At 41.7% G+C, this 25,478-nt stretch overlaps 1 protein-coding gene across 2 annotated transcripts in view; it reads right to left on the bottom strand.

Annotated features, from left to right (window-relative positions):
* Positions 1 to 24,964, bottom strand: part of SGMS2 (sphingomyelin synthase 2) — an 87,202-nt gene extending 62,238 nt beyond the window's left edge. Inside the window, exon 1 of one of the 2 annotated variants that reach the window (XM_058721721.1) lies at positions 24,406 to 24,964. The gene's annotated coding sequence lies outside the window, so the exon portion shown is untranslated. Of the gene's footprint in view, positions 1 to 23,974; positions 24,293 to 24,405 lie in introns of those variants that run through there. The other variant, XM_058721720.1, reaches the window with a different exon arrangement.
* Positions 24,965 to 25,478: the final 514 nt, after the last annotated feature.

Consider the following 25,478-nt stretch of genomic DNA (forward strand, 5'->3'; position numbering starts at 1 on the left):
ATAACACCCAGAATAGCCAGCTCAATGTTAAAGAAGACTAAAGTCAGAAGACTGACACTATCTGACTTCGAGACTTACTATAAAGCTATAGTAATCCAGACACTGTAGTTTTAGTAAAAGAACAGAAAAACAAGTCAATCGAACAGAATAGAGTCCAGAAATAGACCCATCTAAATAAAGTCAACCGATCCTTGACAGAGGAGCGAAGATAATACCTTGGAGCAAAGACAGTCTTTTCAACAAATGGTACTAGAATAACTGCTTGTCATCCACGTGCAAACAAAACAAAAGTCTATATATAGATCCTAGCCATTCATAAAAATTAACTAAAGATGAATCATAAGCTTAAATGTAAGTTACAAAACTATAAAATAATAATCCTAAATAGATAACACAGGATAAAAATAATTGACTTTGGGTATAGAGATTTTTAGATACAACCACAAAAGCACAATTCATGAAAGAAATAATTGATAAACTGACTTCACTAAAATTAAAAACTTGTGCTCTGTGAAAGGCAACGTCAAGAGAAGGCAAGCCTCTCAATGGGAGAAAATATTCACAAAAGGGACTGTGATAATAAAATGTTATCTAAAATACACAAAGAAGGGTGCCTGGGTGGCTCAGTCGGTTGAGCATCCGACTCTTGAGTTTGGCTTAGGTCATGATCTCACAGTTCAGGAGATCAAGCCCCACATCGGGCTCTGTACTAGCAGTATGGAGTCTGCTTGGGATTCTCTCTCTCTCTCTCTCTCTCTCGCTCTCGCTCTCGCTCTCTCTCCTCCCCCCCCCCCGTTTCTCTTCTGCCCCTCCCCTACACTCTTTCCCTCTTAAAATAAATAAATAACTTAAACATTTTTTTAAATAAATAAAATACACAAAGAATCTTAAAACTCAACAATAAGAAAACAACCCAATTCATAAATGTGTAAAAGACCTGAACAGATCTCACCAAGGAAGATATACAGATGGCAAATAAACATCTAAAAAGATGCTTCATATCATATATCACAGAGAAATGCAAATTAAAACAGTGAGATACCACTACACACCTATTAGAATGGCCAAAATCTGTGACACCAACAAAATTAAATGCCGGTGAAGATAACAGAGTAACAGAAACTCTCATTCACTGGTGGCAGAAATTCAAGATGGTACAGCCACTCTGTAAGACAGTCTGGTGGTTTTACACAAAACTACACATACTTCAATCATATGATCCAGCAATCGCACCACTTGGTATTTACCCAAGGAGTTTAAAAACTTATGTCCACACAAAAACCTGCACACATCAAATATTTATGGCAAGTAATTGCCAAAATTTGAAAGCAACAAAGATGTCTTTCTTTTTTTTTTAAAAAAAATTTTTTTTTCAACGTTTTTTATTTTTATTTTTGGGACAGAGAGAGACAGAGCATGAACGGGGGAGGGGCAGAGAGAGAGGGAGACACAGAATCGGAAACAGGCTCCAGGCTCCGAGCCATCAGCCCAGAGCCTGACGTGGGGCTCGAACTCACGGACCGCGAGATCGTGACCTGGCTGAAGTCGGACACTTAACCGACTGCGCCACCCAGGCGCCCCAACAAAGATGTCTTTCAATAAATGAATGAAAAACTGATATACCATACAATGGAATGTTACTCGGTGATGAAAAGAAATGAGTTATTTCAAGCCATGAAAAGACATGGAGGAACATTCAATGTAAATTGCTAAGAAGCCAATCTGAAAAGGCTATCTACTGTATAATTTCAACTATGTGAGATTCTGGAAAAAGCAAAACTCTAGGGGCACTACAAAGATCAGTGAGTGCCAGGAGTTAGGGCAGGGGAATGAAAAGGAGAAGCACTAGGAATTTTTAGGGCAGTGTAACTACTTTATATGATACTGTAATGGTGGATACATGTCATTACACATTTTTCAAAACCCATAGAATGGGTTTATTCTATGCAAAGAGTGAACCCTAATGTAAACTGTGGACTTCAGTTCATAATAATGTATCAATACTGGCTCAACAATTATAACAAATGTATGACACTGAGGCAAGATGTTAATGATAGGGAAAACTGGGGAAGTGGGGACACGGTACATGGAAATTCTGTACTTTCTGTTCAGTCTTTTTGTAAACCAAAAAAGAAAGGCTATTCATTTTTTTAAAAATTTTTTTTTTTTTCCAACGTTTTTTATTTATTTTTGGGACAGAGAGACAGAGCATGAACGGGGGAGGGGCAGAGAGAGAGGGAGACACAGAATCGGAAACAGGCTCCAGGCTCCGAGCCATCGGCCCAGAGCCCGACGCGGGGCTCGAACTCACAGACCGCGAGATCGTGACCTGGCTGAAGTCGGACGCTTAACCGACTGCGCCACCCAGGCGCCCCAGGCTATTCATTTTTTAAAAGTTCTTCTCAGATTTACCTATAAACTCATTCATATTTAAGACAGCGGTAATTTTTTCAAAAAAAAAAATTACTCCAAATACTGCGATTTAAGCTGTAAAGCAACATCCCAACATTAATGGCAGAACAGCCCCAATTATGTCCTTCAAGAACAATGACAATTTGCTCAAATACAACCACTGATCTAAATTTGCCTTATAATTCAAAAGCACTTAAGCCTTCTAAATGTAGAAGGCATTCTAAACACTACTTAATGTTGACGAAACATCTGTGGTCAGGGCAGCATTCCATTTTGTGGTATAACATGTTCAGATGTATAACTCCATCACAGCCCCCACAGGTTTTCATATTCTACATACGTATTCATTCCAACAAACACGAAGGCTATGCTTTGTATACCAAATGGTAGGGCACATCTCATCCCTGCGGAAATTAAAGGCCCCATTCAGTGTGCAGCCTAAACCCATATAGGGAGGGGCTCAGAACAAATCCATAACGTGCCATTTGCAAAACTGTACCCAGATGAAACCACACCTAAGACTTGTTTTGCTTCCAAAATGACACCTAAGACAGCCGAACACTCACTTTAACGGAGCCCTCTAAGCGAAGAGTTTTCTCAAGCTGCTTGCCTCAAGGAACCTTGCTACCAAGAACCTTGCGATCAGTTAAAACGCAGCTGAAATTTGACAACAGAAATAATGGCCAGGTCCAAAAGATATTTTTCTGCCATTTGCAAAATCCCATGTAAGTTGTACACTGTGATTTTAAATGAAAATATCTCAATTTTGGAGTGCCTGGGTGGCTCAGTCAGTTGAGCGTCCAACTTCAGCTCAGGTCATGATCTCACGGTTCGTAAGTTCAAGCCCCACGTCGGACTCTGTGCTGACAGCTCAGAGCCTGGACCCTGCTTCAGATTCTGTGTTTGTGTCTCCCTCTCTCTCTGCCCCTCTCCTGCTTGCACTCTGACTCTATCAAAAATTAAAATAAGAAAAACATTTTTAAAAATCTCAATTTTAATCAGCCTTCTTAAGACTTCTACGAATTACATCTTCAGTTCACAAGTGCACATGAATGCCTTTTGTAAAGAAGCACTTTACTGCACGGTGATTTTAGTCTTTAGTCCTAATCCAAAGGGTGTGGGATCTGGGAACCTCTTCCTATGAAAGCACCCTTGGGATGGAGGCTGATGCTAAGGAGTCTGGGCCTCAGAGTTCCATTTCCAGTGTCCTGTTGCTGGCACACCCTCAGCTTATTACACTTCTCACTGACAACCGCATCCAGGGCAATTCACAGCTGACACCACATTACTTCCACTACTTCCGTTTCCAGACACAATATTTAGAAACTATTAGTAACACTTGTGGTTTATAAACAAATAATAATAAAGCTGGCTCATCAGACAGCTGTATTTGTTAAATTCTGGCTAGGTTTAAAGAGTCAATCCAAAATCTTTGTAAAATATAATCAAATCTCATTTAAAGGAACAAAAATGTTTTTGAGGACAAGTGATTCAAAAAAGAATTTTGTCAATATTTCTTTTTTTTTTTTAAGTTTCATGTTGGAAGGAATCAAAGGATTCTTAGAATTCAAAAGTAGGTAATTAACTACTTATATAAAAAAGGGAGTATGTATCCAACCCTGATTGTTTCACAAACAGCATTTTAGAAGCACAGTGCAAGGACATCATTTAAAACAAACAAACAAACAAACAAATTCAGCTTCATTTTCTTAATGATGGCTGAGTAGGGCAGGGGCTCCATGGCTTGTGTAAATGGGGCAAAAAGAACAGAAATGAAGTTTAGGGACTGATACCATACATTACCTTTACTTTTTGTCTTTCCCACTTAACCATTTGGAAGGAACTTTTATAAATGACATCCTTCTGGCTGTAGTTTCATACTTTTCCTCCTTCTTGTTCACCTACTAGAGGCAATGGACTTGTCGAGAAGGTAAACAAAACAACCAAAAAGAAAGATTAGAAGGGGGGAGAAGTAGACTACACCACTGAACAGAGAATCTTGAGAAAAACAATTAAAATCTGTATGTCACTGATGGTCGATGTTGGATGAAGATACAGTAAGAGGAAGTAACCACTGCAAAATTTATAAGTCTGTGACACACACTAAGCCTACGTCCAAAATTCACAGAGGTACAATAGGAAATTACAAGACCGGTCATTAAGACAGGTACACCTTTCTCCAGTTTCCATGACTGTTGGCCAGACAACTAGCTTAATCTAAATTTCTCTCTCACGTACGTGAACACATAGATACATATACAGAGAAAGAGCCAGACCAGAGGTTCTATCACCTAATTTCAGATATATTCCTTGCATTTCTCTCAACCTTATATTACATGAATTATCCTTGATTAACCCACATCCTTTAGACACGTATAATCTCAACCTGAATGACCAAAGAATCTTAGTGATAAAGAAGAGTTATATCACCCCCTTAATTTCCTTCTCTGAAAAAGGTTACTAGTACTCTCTACCTTTACTTCGCTTTTCTCCTAAATTCCTATAGAGTTTCTTTTAGACAAATGTGCTGTCTCTGAAACACAGAAGCAATCGCGAATCAGATTTTCCTTTTTATCCCTCTACACAGCACCCGTTTCATGATCTTCATCATGTTTTATGAAAGTACTGGAAGAAACTGTCAAATTAATCTTCCTAAGTAGGACTGCAACTTTGTGCACATCCAAATCTTCAGGCTGCAAAACAAAACCTGAACTCCCGACAATCACCATCTTCCTGAATCTGGTCCTCACCAGGAATGCCCTGAAAATGGCACCAAATTGGATTAGAGGGACTGATTAATCCCAGCCTTCCTAGACCATTTAAGGATTTTTCATACTGTATTTCAAATGCTTTTATTTCTCCCTTCCCAACCTCGTGGAAGATTTAAAACAAAGTGTCTAGGTAGGTGGCATCATTACTATTGTCCTATTAGAGATGGTGTCTGCCTCAAGAAACGTTAAAATGACCCCCACAGACAATAAGTAATAAAGTATGCATTCTCAATGGTGAAAACTGGTGCTCTAAGGGTGGAAGAAATGGTTTGTAATCCTCCAAAAGGCATTAAAATTTCACAGGGGGAAGGGAGTAGTTAGGAAAAAACTGTCTAAAAAAGGCAATAATGAAAAAAAAAAAGGCTGAGAAACACAGATAGAGGAACCCAGAGGGCACCTTATGTGTGAATTGGCTAAATGATCATGAACAAATTACTTAACCTGAGTTCCACATTCATATACAGCTGACATCATGGGTTTTTGCTCACACTGGCCAGCATCTTCTCATCCTTCACTTCTCACTTTTAATGTTCTTTCCTCAAGGGGTCCTTTCTTGACCACTGTCTAAAGAAGGTCTCCCCTCTTTTTCTCTCTGAGCACTACTGACCCACTTTCACAATTTGTGATTATATACTTGTTTCCTTGGTTTTTTTCTTAATTTTTAACGTTTATTTATATTTGAGACAGAGAGAGACAGAGCATGAGTGGGGGAGGGTCAGAGAGAGAGAGAGGGAGACACAGAATCTGAAACAGGCTCCAGGCTCCGAGCTGTCAGCACAGAGCCCAGATGCGGGGCTCGAACTCAGCCACAAGATCACAACCTGAGCCGAAGTCAGACGCTTAACCGACTGAGCCACCCAGGCGCCCCTTGTTTCCTTGTTTTAATTGGATGGCTCCCACAGTAGGTGGTAGGCTCCATGCGGGGAGCGACCACGTCTGTCTGTTCACAACAGCACACACCCAGCCAGGCACAAAAGGGTGCTCTCTGCTTCTTGCCAAGCTCTTCCCCTTCAACCGACTTGTATTCCCCTGACATACTGAAGGGTGCACCAGCGCTCTTCTCTAGAGATTAACCCCAGGAGATAGTCTTCAATACTGGCAATTCACTAACTCTTACTTTTTTTTTTTTAATTTTTTTTTTTAACGTTTATTTATATTTGAGACAGAGAGAGACAGAGCATGAACGGGGGAGAGGCAGAGAGAGAGGGAGACACAGAATCGGAAGCAGGCTCCAGGCTCTGAGCCATCGGCCCAGAGCCCGACGCAGGGCTCGAACTCACAGTGTGAGATAGTGACCTGAGCTGAAGTCGGACGCTTAACCGACTGAGCCACCCAGGCGCCCCTCTTACTTTCTTTTAAAACCACTTCAAGGGGTGCCTGGGTGGCTCAGTCGGTTGGGCATCCGACTTCAGCTCAGGTCATGCATGACCTCACTGCCCATGAGTTTAAGCCCCAGGTTGGGCTCTGTGCTGACAGCTCAGAGCCTGGAGCATGCTTCACATTCTGTCTCTGTCTCTGCCCCTCTGCTGCTCATGCTCTCTCTCTCTCTCTCTCTCTCAAATATAAAATAAAACATTAAAAAAAACCAAAAACAACTTCCAGGTCCCCTTGGCCCCAGAGCATAACCTGCCAGAAATTTTCCCAAGGATCTTTGATCAATTATAAACATTTTAGTATGGGGGCACCTGGGTGGCTCAATCAGTTAAGCGTTTGACTCTTGATTTCCACTCAGGTCATGATCTCACGGTTCATGAGATTGAGCCCCACATTGGGTTCTGCGCTGATAGCTCAGAGTCTGCTTAGGATTCTCTCTCTCTTCCCCTCCCCTGCTTGAGCTCTCTCTCAAAATAAATAAACAAACGTTAAAAAAATTTTAGTATGGGGGCGCCTGGGTGGTTCAGTTAAGTGTCCATCTTCAGCTCAGGTCATGATTTCACGGCTCGTGGGTTCAAGACCCGCGTCGGGCTCTGTGCTGACAGCTCAGAGCCTGGAACCTGCTTCGGATTCTGTGTCTCCCTCTGTCTCTGCCCCTCCTCCATTCACACTCTGTCTCTCTTTGTCTTTCAAAAATGAATAAATGTTAGAAAATCTTTTTTTTTTAAATCTTAGTATGACTTTCAGAGTTTTTACATTAAAAAACTTGATATTAAGAGGGATGAGTTAGGGAAGGAATGTGCATATTTTTTAAATTCAATTTTGAATATCAAAATGGTACTTTTTACTCTTCAAGGTGTCCAAGATTTTAAAAGCCCTTCCTTTTCTTAGTCTAGTGGCTGTTGTTCTACCTTTGGGTGTATCAATAACTGAGCTGCTAATAGATGATACAATGGAATAGTCTAGGATATATATCCAATTCCACTACATGCAGGGAGAAAAATCTAATGTGAACAAGAAGTGAGTGTTTGTATTAGGTAGAGAGAAACCCAATGAGATATGAGAAGTCATTTCAAATCAGAACAGCTAACATTTGGAGAACACTGCTCCCTCAAAATAGCTCCTGTCCATTTAGGAGGAGCCAGGTCAGCCATTATTACAGTAAAGTGAATCTTGGTAAAAATGTAACATGAAGGAATCATGTAAAATCCTAAATGTAAAATTTTTTTAATGTTTGTTTATTTATTTTGAGAGAGAGCTCAAGCAGGGGAGGGGAAGAGAGAGAGAATCCTAAATGTAATGAGAGAATCATATATATATATATATATATATATATATATATATATACACACACACACATATATATATGTGTATCTGTGTGTATATATGTATGTATATATTTGTGTGTATATATAAGTATATGTGTGTCTCTCTACAGCATCAAGACATTTGGCAAGTTTTAAACTATAAGTTTAGTTGGAGGAAGTAAAAGAAAAAATACATATATATATATTACATATATACATTACATATATATATTACATATATACATTACATATATATATTACATATATATATATATTACATATATATATTACATATATATTACATATATATGTTACATATATATATTACATATATATATTACATATATATATTACATATATACATTACATATATACATTACATATATATATTACATATATATATTACATATATACATTACATATATATATTACATATATATATTACATATATATATATTACACATACATACATGGGAGTATATAATCCACATATATCTACCTAAAAATATGTACATCATATGGATTAAAACCAAAAAAAAGCATAAAATATTTCATTCCTTCCATTTTCTATTAAATGTGGTCTTTACTTAGGGTGGCCATATAATTTAACATCCTAACCAGGCCAGTTCTGAGAGTGCCAGATAACCTTACCAGTAATGACACCAGCACAGCAGTTATACACTGCGGCTGTCCTGGGCATACAAGGACATGGTCACCTTAATAATAATAAAGTCCATGGAAAACTGCAAGATTTCACGAAATAAATATAAGATGAACAATATTAAAATATGCCCCCTTTAGTAAAGTTTTTTAAAAAAGGCTCTAAGAAATAAATCTTAAAAGATGAAGTCCACAAAAAACTTGCTCTATTTGGGACAACAACCTGCCAAAGAATATAAATTAAAAAATGAATAGTAAAGGATTAAACTAGGGAATTAGCCTCTAAGAGGACCAGCAGCTTAAATTAATATTTTCTTTAATTAAGAAAGCCAATCCTTTCTAAAACCATAAGCCGATCCCATATAGACATTTCTGCACCACAGACTCTAATACCACTTAGTTATTTTTGTTACTAGGAAACATTTGCACAAAAACAAGATTTATATTCTCCTCTTGCTTCTATTCTTCTACCTAAAGGAGTAATCCTCCATTATTAGCAATGCACTTACTATCTCCACAGCAACTAGTGTAATTGTGGTGTTGCAACAGGCGGAGAATGAAGTGGAAAACAAAATAATAGAAATAGTGTAGAAGAAATAAAATTTCCACACAGCCTTGGTGAGGAAACAACCACACACACACACACACACGCACACACACACACAAGGAAACTTGCTAAAAAGAAGCCTTTTGAAGTTGTTAGTCAGTTGCTTCTAGGCCTTTAAGATGCATAAGTATGCAAGGGGGTAAAAATGGTAAATTGTATGGAGTAACTGCAGATGTCTTCTCCCCAAGAACTTGAAGGTGGGGAAGAGGGGTGGTTTCTGGAAAAGAAGTGATTTCCACAGGTGTTCACATGTGGATCTCAAGAAGGTATAAAGTACAAATGAAAGGTCTAAGAAGAGAGGACCAGAGCAAAGACTAGAGCTAAGCAAGCCTTCCAAAGCAATCACTGGCCAACAGGTGTTGGGGGAGGAGTAGAGGGGGAGGGGTGGGGGCAATCCTGGGCAAAAGGGGAACATCAGTCCAGGCAAGACCATGGCTGTAGAAGGCAGAGGGCAGCAAACTGAGAATCAGGAAATCTGGGCTCTTCATTGGCCTCTGCTGATACAACACAGGAGTAAATAACACAAGGAAAAACGCAGTTTCAAAAATACTCAACGCATTAATTCAGAAAACATGTACTGAGTGTCTGCATCATGCTAAGAAATTAAAACACACACACACACACACACACACACACACACACACACACACACACACAGTATAAGTTTTGCTATCAAAGAGCTCAGTCTGAAAGAACCTAATTTCAACAGAAAATCACCTTCCAATATGGTAGTCCAGTTGACAGAGAAAGGACTAAGTACTCCAGAACAATGAGGGAACCCCTAGCCCCCAGGGGTGATGTGGAGAAGGGAGACTGTGAGGAAAGCTTCCTGCAGGACCTGCTGTGGGTCAATTCATTTGTGTTTTAAATCACTTCTCTAAAAAACAAGGTCACCACGTAAAAGAATCTTCCACATTGCTAAACCCAGTGAATACTGTGTTCTACCCGTAATCAACTTTTCAAGAACTTACAACAGAACTAATTACTCCATCCTGCTCTAGACATTTGATTCTGCTGGCATCTGGAACACTGCTTTTCTGGTCCTTCTCCTGCCTTGCCGGTTACTCCATAGTCTCCTACTTGATCTTTCAACTCGGTTATTCCCTAGGGTTTGATCTTAGTCTCTCTTCTCTGCCTACAAAATCTCCTTAGATGACAGTAGATTCCCCATAACTTTGCATAGCACCAGTCCCATGCTGAAACAGCTCCCACACCAACCGCATCCCTGAATGCAGGTCTCTTGGTCATGGCTGGCTATCTGACATCTGTCTCCATTAGGATGACTAACAGGCAACTCAAACTAACCAATGTCCAAAACAGAACTCTATTCTCTACAACTGTCTCACCCACCAAAAATCTGGGAGTCCTCCTTGACTTCTCCTACTCTCTCATGCCCCTCATCCAAACCTAACCATAAGTCTTGTCAATTCAATCTCCATACCTCTCAAATGCATCTGGGGCTCTCCCTCTCTCACACGGCCTTCCATACAGGCTGCATCCCTTCTGGTGCAGTAGCTTAACAACTGATCCTGCTTCTACTCTTGCTCCTTTCCACCTCATTCTCTGCCCAGCAGCCACAGTCTTATAAATGTAAATCAGATCATGCCTGCTCCTTCTTAGATCAAGTCATAAGGCCTTCTCACTGCATTTGCAGTTAGGACCATACTCCTCACAAAGTCTGCAAGCCCCATCCAACCTGGTTCTGCCGGCTGAGCCACTTCTCCCTCACTGCTGGCTCCTTCCCACCACTTGTGTGACCAAGCACTCTCCTCCCCAGGCTGATGCATATGCCCTTCCCTCTCATCCTTCACAACCCAGTACAAGTCTCACTGCTTCCAACAAACTTTTCGTAACTGTGCTAGAACAGGCTTCCCCAGTCACTCTCCACCATATCACCCTTAAGTTGCCCTTAAAGACCAGCTCTACCTCTGAACTTAACCTTCTTTACTTATTGGTTTTACTTGTTTATCATTGTGCAATCTTTCTTTTCAGCGTCCTTTCCTCTCTCAACGCATAAACTCAAACAATCTCCATTAGGGTAGGAGCCCTGACTGCTATTCACTGAATCTCTAGAATCAAGAATAAAGTCTAGCACCTAGCAAGTGCTCACAACATTGTGTTGAATGTGCTAATCAACTTCAGAAGGAATCAAGGAGGGCTTGGAACTATGTCTCAGCCATCTGTATAGTGTCAGTACATTTATGAAACCCAAAGAAACCTATCTTGAGAATTTGGTGAGAACAGTGGCTTGCCCAATAGCTGGGGAATGTTTTGCTATGAAATCCTCTGCTTTTAGTTATGTTCCCACACATAAATGCACTCTTCCCTTCCTTCCCCCCTCCCCTCCCATGTCTCCCTCTCTCCTCTCTCCCTCTCACATCGTGCCTGTGTCTTCTTATATTCTAATCTGTTTCTGGCAGACCAATATTTGGTATCAAGTAATAATTTCTGTGATCTAGGTTTTAGAGCGGAATTGCTCCTCAAATTGTTACAATAGGGAACTGAACAAGGGCATACATGAGTAAGCAGCATTATGTATATACACAGGGCAAGGACAGGATGAAGACAATGGTAGATAAAAAGGTAGAGAGTGAGGTGACAGATGAGAGGAGTTAAATGTGGGGAGGCACTGGGGCTGAGACCAGGCCAGATGCTTCACACATCCTATGGTATCAGCTCATAAATGCATAGGAACAGTTATCTTTTCTCTAAGCATTATCCTAATAATCTACATATTTCATTTATAGGCCTAGACACACCTCCTGGCATTGAAATTCACAAATTTATGTTACAGATAACCTCAGAGAGATGTTCCCCGGTACCATTCAGCCTGTTCACTCTTTCCAGCAAAAGGCACCAGAACCAGTTTTTTCTGGTGCTAAGGCGACACCATGATATAATTAATTCAGTTTTTATACAACACACCAGAATCACTAGATGGCAACTATTAAGGAATTATCCTCAGATTCATGCAGGGTATTTTTGCTTAAAGATAAAATTGGTCACAGCTGCACTTCCCAGTACAGTAGTTGCTAACCACAGATAGCTAAGCATGCGAGACGTGGCCAATGTACACAGAGATGTGCTGTTAAGTGCAGAATGTATACCAGATTTCAAAAATTTAGAAACAAATAAATATTCCCAGAATTGTTATATTGACTATAATTGGCAATAGTAAATAGAATATTTTTATCTATTGAGTTAAAATATGTTCTTAAAGGGCCACCTGGGTGGCTCAATCAGTTGAGCATCGGACTTCGGCTCAGGTCATGATCTCGCAGTCCGTGAGTTTGAGCCCCGCGTCAGGCTCTGTGCTGACAGCTCAGAGCCTGGAGCCTGTTTCAGATTCTGTGTCTCCCTCTCTCTGACCCTCCCCCATTAATGCCCTGTCTCTCTCTGTCTCAAAAATAAATAAACATTAAAAAAAATTTTTTTAAATATGTTCTTAAAATTAATTTCACTTTAAAAAAAAAACTTTTGTAATGTGGCTGTTGGAAAACTCAAATTATACATGTAGCTATCATGCGTGGCTCATATACATTTCTATTGGCCAACACTGAGTTCTTAGGGGATGGTTACCTCCTGGGGGGCAGGGCAGCACCTTGGTCCCAGGTCTGATCTTTGCCCAGAAACTATTTCATCAGCTCACCCAGGAGAGAGAAGCTCTGATTCATACTAACAAAAGGTGCAACAGGAAACATTTATCTATTAACTTATCAGGGATGGCTATGAGATAGGATAGATACCTTCTGGTACTGGTGAAGGTTACCAGGCCTCTTAAATAACTAACACATCTTCATTCCATGATGGAGATATTGGCAGGGAAGGCAAACTATTAACCAAGAATTGCCTGATGAGGAGAAAATGCAAGCAAAGGAGTCCAGAGTCCTACAGGAGCCCGGCACCCCTAGAGCCGAGGCTCAAGAAGTTCCTAGACTAAGGAGATGAGAGCCCAGAAAAATCTCCTCCCAAAGCATTTTAGAACACAGACCAAAAGCTTCTTTCCTACACATCATTTGAGTTTCTTCCAAACCTTCACATTTAAGATGAAATCAATCCTACTATTTTTATGCATATATAATTTCCCCCTTAAATTAACAAAGTGACTCCAAATCTCAAAGGGGTACATTCAAAGGAAATGCAAATATGAAAATGTCCTATCTCTGTGGTTTTAAAAGTTTCCATTTTTTAAAATATTTCCACACAAGGCAGTCTCTTCTCCTAGAAACAGTCATATATATATATATATATATATTTATGCCATCCAGCTAATTTTCTACCAATATTTCTTTAAAATTATTTTTAAAAATCTTACATTAGCCCTTATTTCATTTGTTAAAATTTTATTTATGTATTTATTTGAGAGACAGAGAGATGAGAGTGCTTGGGGGAGGGTAAGAAAGAGAGGAAGAGAGAGAGAATCCCAAGCAGGCTCCATGCTGTTATTGCAGGGCCCAAATCAAGAACCATGAGATCATTACCTGAGCTGAAACCAAGAGATGGATGCTTAACTGAGCCACCCAGGTGCCCCTTTCATTTTTTAATATAGGAAAATCCCAAGATTTTATTCCTTACACTGCTATGTCTACATTGTACAAAGGAGAGACCCTGACTTTTAAAATTTTATTTATTTATTTATTTATTTATTTATTTATTTAGATGGAGAGGGAGAGTGAACAGGGGAGGCACAGAGAGAGGGGGAGAGAGAGTATCCCAAGCAGGCTCCACGCTGTCAGCACAGAGCCCAACACAGGGCTCAATCTCACAAACTGTGAGATCATGACCTGATCCAAAATCAAGAGGCTGAAGCTTAACAGACTGAGCTACCCAGGCACCCCAGAAGAGACCTGAATTCATGGAAGTTGTCTCCAAATCACAACATAAGATTAGCTATTGGATGATTCCTTTAAAAAACAAAACAAAACTAATCCCATCCATTATAATCCTTGTTATTTTTTTTAATGTTTATTTTTCAGAGACAGAGAGTGTGTGTGCATGCAAGCAGGGGTGGGGCACAGAAAGAGGGAGACACAGAATCCAAAGCAGGCTCCAGGCTCTGAGCTGTCAGCACACATCCCGACATGGGGCTTGAACTCACAAACCATGAGATTATGACCTGAGCCGAAGCTGGATGCCTAACCGACTGAGCCACTCAGGCGCTCCCCCCCCCACCCCATTCTTGTTATTTTTAATTCTAGTAATTGATTCTTCAATTCCAAGATATCACCTACTCTGGGGTCCTCTAACCCTCTGGATACTTACTATAGACGATCCAATGAATGATACCATCTTTTATTTAATTTGCTATAGTTTGGGAAGTCCTTGTGCAGATATGCCCTTGCTCTCAGAGAATTCATAATAAAGTTGCCGGATAAGCAAAGAGCAGATTTAGAAAACAATTAAAGGACTCTGGAGTCAGAACTCAAGGGATAATCACCCCCACATTTGGACTATCATCTTACCCCCAAACAAACGCAGAGTGGGGATGACCACCACGTGGAGTGCAGAGCCATATTTCTGTCCTGCAACTCTGATGAAAAAGGCCCAGCAAAGTGGCGCTACTTGCTCCAGAACCAACAGACTTTTTTTTTTGCTGAAACCTTGGTACTGTCACTTTAAATATTTGCTAGGTATAAGAATGTACAGAATTATCAAAAGCCCCCAAAGCAGTTAGTTTTGCATGTAAAATATGATAGCCCCCAAAATATAAACACTTGCTATACCTGATGTGCCATAACAATAAATCATGAGATTACACAGCTTTCCCGGTGCTCGCCTAAGGAACAGATCCAAATGCAGATTGTTGTGGTAACTCTATTAGTTTCTCTTTGCTGCTGTAACAAGTTACTACAAATTTGGCGGCTTACACAGTGGCTTACACAACACACATTTATTTTCTTACAGTTCTGGAGGTCAGAAGCACAAAATGGGTTGCACTAGGCTAGAATCCAAGTGTGAGCAGGGCTGTATTCCTTTTGGGAGGCACTAGGGGAGAATCTATTTCCCTACCTTTTCCAGCTTTGAGAGACTGCATACATTCCTTGGCTAGTGGTCCCCTTCCATCTTCAAGGCCAGCAATGGTCCTTTAAGTTTTTTAAACTCAAAACTGCTAGTTCGGACTCTCTGATTCTGACTCCTGTGCTTCTCTTTTCCACTGGGTCCAACCAAACAATCCAGGCTAATCTCCATGTGGTAACATCAGCTGATTAGCAACTTTAATTCCCCCTTGCGATGTAACATAGTAGATACACAGATCCTGGGGATTAGGATGTGAAACCTTTGAGGGGGGCCATGATTCTGTCGACCACCATCTCCAATACCATTTAGGAGACAGTCAATGAAACCTCACATGTACAAATACTGGCCCCCAATAGAACTTTCAACTATGTTATAACGGGTGAAAGCCTTAAAACTTAAAAAATAAATATCATGGGGCACCTGGGTGGCTCATTCGGTTGAGCATCCAACTTCAGCTCAGGTCATGATCTCACAGTTCGTGAGTTTGTGCCATCAATTCCTTGTGACTTACCACCCAGAGGATTAAACTAGGTCCTGTATTTCAGTATCAGTATTGAAAGATGGTGATGCTTAACTTTCAATACAGTATTGTCAGACATAGTTCTCTAAAAGTTTCCGAGTGTTCAGTCAGGGTTGGTATTGAGTCTGGAAAAGAAGTACATTCTTCCATTCCCGAGATTAGTGCACACGGCTCAGCATGATTTGCAATTTTATGCCTGCTACTCTAATGATATATATTTTTTAATTTTTTAGGTTTATTTATACTTGAGAGAGAGAGGGAGAGAAAGAATCCCAAGCAGGCTCTGCAGTGTCAGTGCAAAGGCCGATGAGGGCCTCGAACCCATGAACTGTGAGATCATAACCTGAGCCAGTCACATGTTCAACCAACTGAGCCACCCAGGTGCCCCTCCATGCTAGATTCTTTAAGTGCAATGGTTCAACTCCACTGCCAAACTGTCTGCTTTCAAAATCTAATTCTGCCTCATACCAGCTCTGTGACCTTAGGCAAGTTTAACCTCTCTGTCTCAGATGGGGATTCTTTTTTTTTTTTTTTAAATTTTTTTTTTTTTTTTTAACGTTTATTTATTTTTGAGACAGAGAGAGACAGAGCATGAACGGGGGAGGGTCAGAGAGAGAGGGAGACACAGAATCTGAAACAGGCTCCAGGCTCTGAGCGGTCAGCACAGAGCCTGACGCGGGGCTCGAACTCACGGGCCGCGAGATCATGACCTGAGCCAAAGTCGGCCGCTCAACCGACTGAGCCACCCAGGCGCCCCTCAGATGGGGATTCTTAAAACGGGGATAATAATATCGGCCACAGAGTGTTTGGGGAGAAGTAGAGAAGTTCTAAGTGCTCAGAAAAAACCCTGGCAAATAGTGAGTGCTTTAAGTATTTGGTGAATAAAATTTTAAATGTTCCTGCTTGCTGCTTATAACTTGCCAAACTATATTCCAAGGGAATGTGCTTCTCAGCACTAATCCATTATAGAGAATATATCATAAACACACACAGATTATATATATGTATATATAATATATATAATTTTATTATATATATTTATATATATTATTATATATAATAATTATATATATATTTATTATATATATTATATATATAATATATATATAATTTTTTTAACAAAAACAATGCCTTTTTTTGCTATTAAAGTTGGGTAGCTACTGGGGTGGTCATAACTGGACATTAAACAACTTGCTGGACAAATGCAAATCTCAGAAAACAGTAGCAGCTGTGTGAAATAAACCATCTCAGGGCCTCCTAAAGAAAGACTCACAGCATCGGGGAGGACAGTGGGGTCTGTGATTCTTAATGGCCCTGGGCATTTTCTGGGACAGTGGTGTTCATGGTACAATACTCTTCAGAAGGCTGTGCTCCGTAAGGCACAGCAATTGTGCTACGTTAATGCTACCAGCATCTGCTGAGAGGGCTGGCATATTGTGATTGCTACTTTGAAAGCTTTTCAGCATTCACAGATGATGTTATATAGTTCTTATGAAAGTTCTTGAATTCAATGGCAATGCACAAACAACTTCAATTATTTCATTTTAACCGTGATGAGGAGGAGGAGGGAAGGGTGAAGGATAGGACCCAGACCCTACCAATACAGGCATGATGTGATGAATGGCTATTCTATTGCAAAAGAAACAATGATGGAGCACCTGGGTGCTCAGTCGGTTAAATGTCTGACTTCACCTCAAGTCATGATCTCACGGTTCGTGAGTTCAAGCCCAGTGTCAGGCTCTAAGCTGACAGCTCAGAACCTGGAGCCTGCTTCAGATTTTGTGTCTCCCTCTCTCTCTGTCCCTCCCCCGCTTGTGCTCATGTGCGCGCTCTCTCTCAAAAATAAACATTTAAAGAAGTTTTTAAAAAATAATGAGAAATAATTTGATTTTTGAGGTAACAGAATTGAACCCTTTGTTTTAAAAATTAGAGATGCAGGTTATATGCAAAAAAAAAAAAAATAAAATAATGAAAGCTAAGCCACTGAGTATTTACTATGAACCAAGCATTACCCTTGAAGTTTTGCTCACAAAGTTTTATACATCATATAGTCACCTTATTGAAGTAAATATTTTATTCCCTTTTTATAGCCGGGAAATGGAGGTTCATCTGAGAAAGCTGCTCAAGGTCACCTAGTGGTGAGGGGTGGTGTTGGGATTCATGACACCCCACTATCCTCCCTGATGAGTGTGTCTTTCTTTAGGAGGCCACAAGACCATATATTTCACACAGCTGCACTTGTCCAGGTGGGCCTAAGCCTGTGTGTGTTCATCTCTCTGGTGTTACTTCATGACCTGAGGTCAGCTGAGACCAAAGAAGCATCCCAGCCGATGGGGTGGTAAACATACAATCCCGTATCAAAATATCCACTCCCTAAAAACTGCCATATTTCCAAAGCCAGTGAAAAGATTACAGAAAGCCTGGAGGGATATCAGGCAGTGTGGGACATTAGAATCAGCCGGCCCTCCCTTCAAACCCTTGCTCTGTGGTCTTGAGTGTGTTAACATTTCTAAAAATGGCTTCCCTACCTCCACAGTGGAGACAGCACAGTTTCTGTTTTGCAGGGCAGTCTGGAGACGAAGAGAGTGGTTCCAGGGTAGATGAAAAAATGCTATCTCAGATTATCTGCCATTACTCAACCATCACTATTTTCCCCGATTAGCTCCAGTTTCTGGGTGTGAGGAAGCTTGGAGGACAAGCTCTGTGTCAAAGGCCTGGCTTCAAGTTCAACTACTGCTGCAAGTGTCTTCCGGAGAGGTCTCCACTTCTTTGGACACGGGCTGCCATCTAAAGGTATGCCTCCACGGCCCCTCAATTCACTAAGTGGTCCATGATCCAAAACCATATAGTCTTTCTTTGGCTGGCATCCCTACCCCTAAATAAAAACTCATTCCTTCTCATTTTCTCTAGGTATTAGATCAGATTACCTACTTAAAGTAATTCCCAGGTTAAGGAAAAGGATCCTTAACTCATCCAGTGAAGTGTATGTTAAGAGTGCCTTCCCAGGATGATTCTCCTTGGCAAAACAGGCCAAGGAGGCCTCTGACACATGTTGTCACACCTGCCAGGCCAGATGCTCCAGGGTCGACCCCAGTTCCAACAGGAGGAGCCAACCCGGAGCAGGCCTCTCGCACATTTCCATCTCGGTCTCTGCAGTTGTCTCTCCAACTCCAGGGCTACCCCTCTCTTCAGCTCCTTCCCAGTTGAGGAACAGCTTTTCAAGAGTTTAATTCGTATCACGTATTTTGCATTTCTAATCATCTTAAAAAGAGGCAAGGGCACCTGGGTGGCTCAGTCGATTATGCATCCGACTCTTGATCTCAGCTCAGGTCATGATCTCACAGTTCGTGCGTTCGAGCCCTGCATCAGGCTCTGCGCTGATGGCACAGAAAGCATCCTGTCTCTCCTCTCTGCCCCTCACCTGCTTGTGCATTCTCTATCTCAAAATAAATAAACTTTAAAAAAATTTTAAGGAGGTAATTAAATTCCAGGGGTAGACACTTCTCCCCCAACTTTCCATAAATATGATGCCTCCAGTTCCACAGTTTCAATTGGAGAGCAATTTACCTTTGTTCAGATACTCACTGAACACTTTCTTGGTGAAACAAGTACAGCCAAATAAACTTAAGAGTCAAGGATGGCCTAAGGTGGGTACTTCAGCTCCTTACCAATTCTGCCCAAGGCTAACCCTGACATCTGGGCATCTTTCTTTCCACAGATGAAATGCATCACTATAAATGAACCTCAGCACAGACAGTATCAGGCAAAGAAGTGACATTCACCTGAAGGGGTCCTTCCAGAATCTTTCACCTGATTTGACTTTTAGTACCTGGCTTTCTTTTCGGACACTTTGGCTTTGAATTTGTTACCTCCTCTTTAACAATTTTAATATGTTGTTTTATTCTTTTTTAACAGTACAACACTCAATCCACTTAATGCTTCTTTTTAAAAATATCTAAGAATGTGCCAAATTTGGTTTGAAAGTTTTAAGTGCCATGATTAAACTACGAAACAAAATTGTAAAGCTGAATCTTAAATTGTCAGCAAATCATCAAGTTAGGGTTTGGTAGCAGGGAAAACTAACCAGCAAATAACAGATTACCCTATTTATATTTTCATCCTAGAAAAGTCATGGATAGAAATTAGAACTGATCTGAGTTTCTGTATGAAAAGGCTAAATTGGGGGCACCTGGGTGGCTCAGTCGGTTAAGCATCCGACTTCGGCTCAGGTCATGATCTCACAGTCCATGGGTTCGAGCCCCACGTGGGGCTCTGTGCTGACAGCTCAGAGCCTGGAGCCTGCTTCAGATTCTGTGTCTCCCTCTCTCTCTGACCCTCCCCCGTTCATGCTCTGTCTCTCTCTGTCTCAAAAATAAATAAAAAATAAAACATTTAAAAAAAAAAAGAAAAGGCTAAATTGAACACTATGCATAATCTAACATCCTTTATTAAAACCATAAGAACAGTGTAACTGGCATTGGAAATGCAAATGTAAACCCATAGCAAAATTTAAATGCTGACTCCAGGTAGCAAAGAGGGTATGATAGAATAATAAAACATGAGAATGCATAAATGAAGAAATGCTTTATACCTATAATGAAAATTAGCTAGTGGAAATTTATTGCCCTTTCGTTAAATCAACCCAAAAATGAGTTACCAATGATATGTTTTTCAAGAGATCAAACAACAAACACATAAGGTTTTTTAAAAGGTGACCTATTTAAAAGTGATGGTGCTTAGTCTAAAGCTAGTGTAGTGATAAATCTGCTAAATGCAATGACTGAAAGTTTTAACTTGGCCACCTTACTGGGAATGAAGGAGGCAAATTGTAGAAGCAGAATTTCTTCCAGAGAGTTACCAGGCAAAATTAGCACTGCTCCATTCTGCTATATTTCCCCACAAAACTTTAGCTTTACAGCGAACAACAAAATACAAGCCCAAATAGCTCTTTAAGAAAGCCTGTGTGTTCTGTTTTCATCAGATAAATCCCTTGCGTAATGAGCTACTGACCTATTGTGCAGCTCCACAGAGAATGTTGATCCTATTGCTGAAATCTTATGAGAAACACTAAAGGAACACAGAAACTAAAACTCTTAAATTTTAAAGGGAGAGGAGAAAGTTTTCTAATTCTGAATATCATTAAAAAAAAGGCAGCTAAATTGAACATTATAATTCACTTTTTAAAATGCAAAATGACTAAAGTGATCATGGATTATATACTCATAGACATAGCTAGAAGGATACTTAATGCAGAGTTGCTTAAAATAGTAAAAACTGGAAGCAAACTAACTGTCCAAAAATAGGCGATAGGTTCAGCTGGGATGCAGCCATATAATAGAAAATTATAAAAGCTGCTGTAAAAGAGTATTTTAGTGATAAAGACGTCCATATTTGAATGAAAAAAGCAAGTTAGAAAATAAGGTATAGGGAACAAACTCAGTTTTGTAGAGAATGACTTTCTAGCAGTACAACTTCAGGAAAGTTATTTTCTCTCTTTAAATCAGTGTTCTCAATACACATTAGCTCTTTGTGTTATATGTTCACAGGGTGAAAAAATTTGAAGATATAGTATTAAGTGATTTTCTGAGTGATGGCTGGTTTGTTTATCTGTACTTGTAAACTTACATAAGTAATATACTTATCATATGGGGGAAAATTAAATAAATTGGAATATTCTCACACAGAAATCATCTTCTTAAAAACCTACCATAGAGCTTTGCTCACAGTAAATAAGTCTTGGTTGAGTTGAATTTACCCTTCAGATTTCATTTAAACCAGTTTGCTCTGGGGTTCATTTAAAATTACTTAATTTAATAGCCAAACTTGTCTATAATATTTTTATTGGACAAAGGAAGGCATACTTGCATTGTTCAGCCTCTTACGAATTTATGAGCCCCATTTCAGGACTCATTAGAAAGCCACTGGATCTTGCTATTACCAGTGGGAGGCAGCCTATGGGAGCCTAGTCACTTTCTGTTTCCTCCCCATTCCCCACTGTCTCCTCTTTTTTGGCTCCTTCTTTCCCCCTCTATTTTCAAAGCCAAGGGACGCTCTGTACTGGACTGTAAGCTTCAAGGACAGTTACAAAATCTCCTTCGTGTTAGCATCACCAGTACCTAGCACAGTGACTGGAATAGAGTATCTGTTCACTAAATGTTCACCAACTGAATGAAGTGAATAAATGTCTGACAGTTCAGGTTAGAGGCTTCAATTCCCCCATAAGATAGCCAGATAAAGGTAGGTAGGCTACTCTAGTCTGAAACTGTTTAGTAATTGTCAACCCCCCTCCCCCCAAAACAAAACTCCCTTTAAAGTATCACTTCTTTAAAAAAGAAAAAGTCCAGGGGCACCTGGGTGGCTCAGTTGGTTAAGCCATGGACTCTTGATTTCCACTTGGGTCATAATCTCACGGTTCGGTTCGCGAGTTCCAGCCCCACATTGGACTGTGCGCTGACAGTGTGGAGCCTGCTTAGGATTCTCTCTCTCCCTGCCCCTCCCCATCTCATGCTATCTCTCTCTCTCTCTCAAAATAAATAAAAAAAAAAAAAATAAGAAAAAGTTCTCATTTGTATTCTATTGTTTATTTTAATAGATGTAAGATTATTTTTATTTTCCCCTATATATTGTGTAAAGTATCCGGAAAATCCCAGTTTAACTTGCTCAAATAGGGAGAGTCAGGTTACCACCCAGATAGCCTCAGGTCTCCTGGATTCCAAAGCCCAAGACCATTCTACATCATGTGGTGTGAAAAATTCCCTCTGACCTTTGACCCTAAAAGCCGTTTTAGATATGGTTAAGAACAAACGTTTTCAATATCACCCAAGCAAATACTTCCTATCCCTCCAAATACTTCCTAGGGCTTTATAAAATCCCAGAAGAGAAACGGAGACCAGGAGGCAGCAGCCCAAAGGTGTCCAGTGTTTCCCTCCAGGTTTATAAGTCAACCAGCTTTACTTAAAAATGAAAACTAAAGAAACCAAATTAAATATTAACTCGCAAAACAACACTTCAACCAGAAGACTACCCTGAAGTAAGGCTAGCAGCAAACTAAGGAAAGGACCATGAGAATTTTGCACTGCTTATTTGGGGGTGGGGGGTGGGGTAGTTAAGGGTAAAGTTAGAGTTTTCCACACGTCCAGTCTTCCTCCAAATTCTAGGTTTGTCAGTTTCAGCCGTTGCTCTGGCTCTGTTTAAACAGTGAACAAGCAATTCCCCTGAAATGGGGTGGCAACCAAAACCTGTCAGGTATCCACAATGAAAGGTTTAGCTTCCTGAAGATCTGAGGAACTTGCCACAGGATTTCCCACGCTAGACCACAGCCCACCAGGTTTACTGGGCAGGAAATTCTGTGGCAATTCACTGGTTATCACCCAATCCAGCACTCAAACACACTATTATTTATACATAAAGTCACAATTTGTTGGGGTCTGAGTTGCGCCATACATTATGACGGGTCTTTCTTGCTTTAACCCTCATTATTCTCATCTGTAGTTATAGTCCCATTTTACTGCTTCAGAGTGTTTAATGTGACTGGGAACCCACCGTTGTTAGAGGAGACTACGAGCGACACCAACGATCTGAAAAGTTCAAATTCAAAATCCACACCCAACCTGGGGTCACTAAACAGTTGAATGTCTTCAAAATTTAGCATAAACGTCAAAACGTTTTGAGGTCATATTAGAGCAAGCAAGATGAAACAGAAGAATGGCCAAGATTGATGAACAGAAAGAAAAGACTGCAGAACATTTGAGTTGTTTCAAGGGGTCGCCGCGGGTTACTGACGACGATCCGTATCTCGGAGAGGTAGACGCGTCCACTCCCACCCATCTGCGCTGAGAAACCTACCCTCCCTTTCCTTAAGCCAAGTAACTCGGGAATGCCAACCGTTGAAAGGCTTCATGAAGGGAGGGCAGCCCAGGGCTGGACTGTTACTGTCCACACGTCGTCAGTAAGTGGCTCTCAGAAAGGAACAAGACAGTCCCTCCTCCACCTCCTGAACTTCAGTCCTGCCCTCCGGAGTGGCTCTGGACAATGCACGGTTTAATCTGTGTCCTTTCAACGCCAGGACCGAGTTACCCGAAATGGTTGCAAATGAATGAGACGAATGCTCAGAGCTGGGAGACTCGGCCACACACTCACCCCCTAGCAGGCAAAACCTGGAGAAGGATGCCCTGGGGCGGGGCGCGCGGGGGCCGAATTAGAGCCACGTCCGCGTTCGCCATCCACCTTCCCCCTCCCCGCGCCGCGTCCGTCGCGCGGCTTCTCAGCCCGGTCTCCTCCCCCGGCCCCTCCGGGCGCTCCTCACCCGCTCTCAGCCTGGGGCTCCCGACGCTCCCGGCCGAAGGCGGCGGCTCCCGGGCGGGATCGGCCAGGGGACGGAGCCCGCTGCCGCAGCCACCCCCGGACCGAAGCCGCTAGAAAGTTTGCTCGGGGTCTCTCGCCGTGCGCGCCGCGGCCCCGCCGAGGAAGCCGCTCTCCGGTTCCCTCCCGCGGCCGCCGCCCCCGAGGCCGCTCCCGGCGGCGCTGCAGCACGGGGCCGGGCTCGGCGGCCGAGGACGGCTCCGTGCGCGCCGAGGGCGGGGTCTCCCCGCCCGCTCGGCCCGCGGCGCGGCGCGGCGCTCCGTGTTTACCGCGGCCCGGCGGCCCGCTCTCCCCGCCCGCCGCCCTGCGCGCTCCTGACATCATTCATTCTCTCACACCCTCGCCCGCCCACTCCATTTCCAAACAGTGACTCACCCGCGGCCCGGTGGTGGCAGCGGCCGTTCCCGCTGCTGTGGCTCTCCAGGCGCAGAGCGGAGCTCGAAAAACCGGTGCGACTTCTTAAGAAGAAAACCCCAGCCGACCCTCCCCTCTCTCAACCATTAAAGGTGCTGGGAAGGAGGGGCTTGGCAGGCACGGCCGATTGGCTCCGGGCGGAAAGCCTGAGGGCCCGGAGCAGACCTCCCTGAGCGGTGACAGAGATCAATCTGGGAAAGTTCTTTGGGTGCCGCTCCCAGCAACTTTTAAGGATGGGGCGGGGAAGGGATTCCCCTACCCCGTGCCTCGCCTTCTTCAGGAACTGCTTCCTGACGTGGGTGTGAGTGGGCTTGGGGACGTCAGCGGTTATTCGAAGGGTTGGTGCCCGGGCCTAGGTCGAAGAAGTGGGTTTCCAAACCTCGCAAGGTTGCCTGGCTGTGTCAGTAATAGGTCCGCTCGGTGGCCAACTCTAGGTGTGAGCTGGAAGGGTGCTCCAAGTTAATGAGGCTAATAATACTTTCCCCTCGGTGACTAACCGCCGTGTCATCTGTCCTGTTAATTGATTTGCTTCTCTTTAAGGACAAGAGACCGTAACCAAAATAAACATTGAGAGAGTAGTTCTTTGCTCAAGTGAGCGCTGCGCTCTTCCGCAGCTTTTGGAGCACAAGGCGGCCCAGTGGTTTCCTTGATGAGCTCAGCAGATATGTTTTTAGAAGGGGTGTTGCCTTCTTAAAAATGGTCAAGGCTCTACGTTTCTTGGAGTTGCTATTCATACACCTGCTGGGCAGTTTTCAAAGTAAACAATGGCAGTCTCAGAGTCTAAATAGGATGAATTAGAATTGGCCAAATCTTCATTGAATTTAAATGACAAATATTTTATGTTCATTTCTACTTCTGGACAGGGTAATTATGTTTAGAATTTGCATTGCCTTATGGGTGATTACATATAATCAACAAAAATAATCCAGAGGCATCTCTAGGTGCCTATTGCAGAAATCATGTAGGGAAACGATCATTTATCTATGATAATTAAAAACTACTATAACAATAACAACAGCAACAACAACAACAAA

The sequence above is a fragment of the Neofelis nebulosa genome, chromosome 3 (assembly GCF_028018385.1).
Source record: "Neofelis nebulosa isolate mNeoNeb1 chromosome 3, mNeoNeb1.pri, whole genome shotgun sequence".
In the NCBI taxonomy this organism is placed as follows: Eukaryota; Metazoa; Chordata; class Mammalia; order Carnivora; family Felidae; genus Neofelis; species Neofelis nebulosa.